Here is a 5,480-nt window from a genome sequence, read left to right on the forward strand (position 1 = left end):
TCTAAACAAATTTTTAAACCTTAAAATCTAAGTATAAACCTTAAAACTCTTATATTCTCGTACTATAACTTCAAATCTTAAATTTGAACTCAAATTTATTCTTTTTAATTTTAATATATTTCCAAACACACAAACCTTAATTCCTCAATCAAACTCTATACCCTAAATCCTAACATGAAACATATATAAACCATACATCCAATAGATATAAAATCCAAATCTTAATCACCAATACTTATATAGAAACTCTAACCCTTATACTTTCAAAACTTCTAACCTTAAAATCATAACACAAAACACTTTACACAAACTGATTATAAAAACCCCATTATGCAGTTCTGAAAATCATATAACCACAAAAATCTAATCAAAATTTATATTTCATATGTTAAATTATAATACCTAATCTTTACATTTAGGAAATTTATAAAACAATTAAAAAGAAATCTAAAAAAAAATTATTGTTTTTTATGACCATTGATTGAGGGCTAAATCTATTCTTTTATCTAACTCCAACCTTCTCTCTCATTGGTTAATTTTTCTTTCTCAAATATCACAATTCTCAGCTATTGATGCAATGTAATCCAAATGCCACAATTTAATCTTTCTCTTTCTCACTTTTCTTCTCCTATATGATTTTTCATTCTTCTTTCTTCAGCAACAACATCGAAGATGAACCCGATGAGGGAGAAGCAACTGGTTGTTGGACCACCATCGAAGAAGAGAAGATGGCACAGGTCTGAGTTCGTCGCTGTCGTCACCGGTCTCGAAATCGGAGGGAGCGTGGTGGTGCTTAGTAGCGAGGGTGAAGAGTTCGAGGTGGTGGTGGAGTTATGTCAAAGCAAAGCCCTCACATCATTGCAATGCTCATCTCTTTTGTGTCCCTTGATCGATACTCCCAAAGTGTAGCTTACACATTTATCTTTATACAGAAATGATATCAGTAGAGGGGTATGTCAGGTGCTATCAGTGGAGTTGTGTGAAGTATGGTAATGGTGACTAAGCTAGAGTGTAGTACATTGAATCATCTGAGGTTAGTATTGACTCATTACCACTTATCATATTTGCAGAAATGAGAGTAGTGATTTTAAAATAAGAGAGTCCCGACTGATTTCAAAAACCTCTTTCACATGACTACTCTATGTTTTGCTTGAGAACAAGCAAAATGGTAAGTTTGAGGGAGTTGATATACCATGGATTTTAACACAATTAGACCATGATATATAATTGTTTTAGAGTATATTAAATGTGTTTGGAGTCTGTTTTAGAGTATTTTTAGGTTCATATACGTTCTGGAGAACTTTGGTGATTATGGAGCTTTTCAAGGTGCATAACTGTACAGATGCGTCAAGTACAATTTAATCTTTCTCTTTCTCACTTTTCTTCTCCTATACGACTTTTCATTCTTCTTTCTTCAGCAACAACATCGACGATGAACCTGATGAGGAAGAAGCAACTGGTTGTTGGACCACCATCGAAGAAGAGACGATGGCACAAGTCTGAGTTCGTCGCTGTCGTCACCGGTCTCGAAATCGGAGGGAGCGTGGTGGTGCTTAGTAGCGAGGGTGAAGAGTTCGAGGTGGTGATGGAGTTATGTCAAAGCAAAGCCCTCACATCACTGCAGTGCTCATCTCTTTTGTGTCCCTTGATCGATACTCCCAAGGTGTAGCTTACAAATTTATCTTTATACAGAAATGATATCAGTAGAGGGGTATGTCAGGTGCTATCAGTGGAGTTGTGTGAAGTATGGTAATGGTTACTAAGCTAGAGTGTAGTACATTGAATCATCTGAGGTTAGTATTGACTCATTACCACTTATCATATTTGCAGAAATGAGAGTAGTGATTTTAAAATAATTGAGTCCCGACTGTTTTCAAAAACCTCTTTCACATGACTACTCTATGTTTTGCTTGAGGACAAGCAAAATGGTAAGTCTGAGGGAGTTGATATACCATGGATTTTAACACAATTAGACCATGGTATATAATTGTTTTAGAGTATATTGTATGTGTTTAGAGTCTGTTTTAGAGTATTTTTAGGTTCAGGTACGTTCTAGAGAACTTAGGTGATTATGGAGCTTTTTAAGGTGCGTAACTGCACAGATGCGTCAGACGTTTAGCTAGTATGGAGGCTTTTCCACGGTGCGATTTAGCTGATATTTTGACATAAGATAGATATTTGAGTTAGATATCCAGTGCCACCAGTTTTAGGTCCATCCAACGGTTAGATCTAAAATTAGGCCCGATTTACTGAAGAGTTGTACATCTGCCTCGCGAGAGGAAGCTATCGAGGATTAGAAGGAGTATCGATCAATGACACAGCCTTGGTGTCGATCGACACTGATTCCATAAGATGGGCCGGGCCTATTTCATGACTAACTTAAGGCCAGAAGTCACCATATATTACCAGAATACCCTTGGACGACCTGAAACCTTATTTTACTGTTTCTAAGCCATTGTTCACGGCTACGCTTCATACTTTGAGAGAGAGAGAGAGAGAGAGAGAGAGAGAGAGAGAGAGAGAGGGGGGGAGAGAGAGAGAGAGAGAGAGAGAGAGAGAGAGAGAGAGAGAGAGAGAGAGAGAGAGAGAGAGAGAGAGAGAGAGAGAGAGAGAGAGAGAGAGCTTTGGATTGGAGAGAGAGATCTGAACACTTTGAGACAGAAGATCTTGAACTCCCTTTTTCACTTTAATCTACTTTGTCTTTTGATTTATTCTATCGCAGTATTATTCAGACCATCATAATGTTTTATATGAATATGCCTGAGTAGTTCTATTGTTAGATTTAGGGTTCTTCAAAGTGTAATATATGGTTTGCTAAATATGTGTTATTGTTAGGGTGATTTAATTAGTTCTTCATCTAGTCGTCTTTACTAGATTTTCCCTCATCTTGATAACCAACAAACAACCTTTATTTATTTACTTGATTAAAATCATTACTGGCTAGCATTACTTCGAAAACAATAAATCTGTTGTGTAGTCTTAAAGTCTCTGTGGATTATATCCCTAAGTATTTCAGCTGAACCTCTTATTTGACAGAGTAGAGGTTACTTCTTAGGTATATAATTTGAGTGATATCACCAGGTGATCTAACAAAATGATACTAGTGGTCCTTTGCCAACACATGAAGAACTTGGTCGAGGTAAACGTCAACACGTTCCATCCGTTAAACTAAAAGACTATGTATCCTATAATACAAAAGCAATGGACTCCGCCTTAAGTACCCATCATGTCCCACTGTCTCCTTTCCTCAGTCCTCGTCTTCGGCCCAAGGTAATTCTTCGTACCCATTGACAAAATTTGTCTCTGATTCTAAATTTACTCCCAGCATCAAGCCGCCTTAGCAGCCATTACAGCTGGTGTTGAGCCAAAACATTTTAAAGAGGCTGTTGGAACTTACGTATGGGATGATGCTACGACAATAGAGGTGGTTTCTATATAAGAGAAACATACATCGGACATGTGGGATTTACCACCTGGCAAAGGTGCACTTGGAAGTCAATGGGTATACACATTCAAGTATAATATTGACGGTACAATCAAACGGCACAAAGTTTGTGTTGTGGTTGTGGGAAACAAATAGGTTGAAGGGAAAGATCACAATGAGAACTTTGCTCCAGTTATCAAAATGAAGACGGTTCAAACGTTTCTCCGGTTGGTCGCATCAAACCAATGGGAAGACTATCAAATGGATGTTAATAATGCTTTTTTTCATGGAGATCTTTCCTTGTTTCTGTCCCTCTCATCCTGATAAATTTTGCTGTCTTCGCAAGTATTTGTATTGGATTAAACAAGCTCCACACTGTTGGTTTAAAAAGCTTTCTGATGAGCTACTTAAGTTTGGCTTTATCTAGTCTTATGATGACTATTTTCTGTTCTTGTATACTCGCAAGGGAATGAAGCTGTGTGTGCTCATCTATGTTGACGACTTGTTTATTTGTGGTAATGAAAGCCATATGATTCACAAGTTCAAAGAGTACTTGGGTACATGTTTTTCTATGAAAGATCTCAGAACTCAAATATTTCCGGTATTGAAGTAAGTCGTGGTCTGGAAGGAGTTTTTCTTTCTCAGTGAAAGTACGAGTTAGATATTATTACTGTTACAAGAATTCTCGGCTGTAAACCAGATGCCACTCTCAAACAGATTCTTGATATCACTCAAATTACCCTAAGGAGTTATTTGTACTCTCTCAAATAAGATTTCGAGTTGTAGTACTTAGGAATCAAATTCACAGGGAGCTTGGACACACACTAGATCTAAATAGTTATTGATTAAGCTAGGCTAATAGATTATAAAATAGTAAATAGCAGAACAGAATGAACAAGCTAGTTGTTTAGTAAATTGATGAGTTGTTTGATGGAAAGATGGTTTGCTAGACTTAGGGTTTCTATTTAGGCAATCATGATTATAGTAGTATAGAGACTAAGGTTGGATATTCTAGAACTCAAACTAAGGAATAATCTATCAACTTCTATTTGTTTAGATTATCTATTGTCTAGATTTAAGACCTCAGCTGTCGCTTGTTGGTCTTGAGAAAGTGTCGATCGACGCTATCAACGAGCTGTCGATCGATACACCTCTTAGATCGTCGATCGATACAACTACTGAGTTGCCGATCGATGTTCCTTCTAGCAAGCTTTAGCGAGCGGGTTTGAACAGTTCACTAGGTTAAACTAAATCAGCTTCTGCTTGTTTCTTTCAATCCTAGCACAATCTAAACTAATCAGACAGAGAACAAAACTTCTGCTTGCGCCCAACTATCTATAGGAAAGGTCCTAGTTAGCTACTTTAGAACACATGCATTAAGAACAGTCTAGTTGATTCATATTTCTGACACTTAGAAATTATATATTTTGGGCAAGGTGAACTACTGAATATCTGAACCCTAAATCTAACAGATGAACTACTCAGACATAAATTTGTCACAGAAATCATAATCTGAATAGATGAAATAGAAATAGATATAAAAACCAAAGGAGTTCGAAGAGGACTCTGAAGGAGTTCCACCCTCTCTCCTAACCTAAGAGAAACAATATAATAAAGCTTTTCCGTCAATAATGGCTTAGAAAATACATAAGTAGGATTTTAGGTCGTCCATGGGTATTCTGATAATTTGTGATTGCTTCAGGGCTTAAGTCGGTCTTGATATATACTCGGCCCATGTTCCGGAATCACCATCGATCGACATCAGGGGTGTACCGTTGATAGATGTTCCTTCATCTCCTCGACAGCTCTCTCTCTAGCGAGACAGACTGACCACCCTTCAGTAAAACGGACATAACATCTGATCTAACCGTTGGATTGACCTCAAACTGGTGGCATTGGAAAGCTAACTCAAATCTCTATCTTGTGTACGAATAACATCTCAATCTCACCCTAGAAAAGTCTCCATCCATATCTAAACATCTGACACATCTATGCAGTTGCAAGCCACATCAAATCAATTCTTACTTCAGAGGTATCATATATATCATATCCTAGC

Source organism: Brassica napus, chromosome A8, assembly GCF_020379485.1.
Source record: "Brassica napus cultivar Da-Ae chromosome A8, Da-Ae, whole genome shotgun sequence".
Lineage (NCBI taxonomy): Eukaryota > Viridiplantae > Streptophyta > Magnoliopsida > Brassicales > Brassicaceae > Brassica > Brassica napus.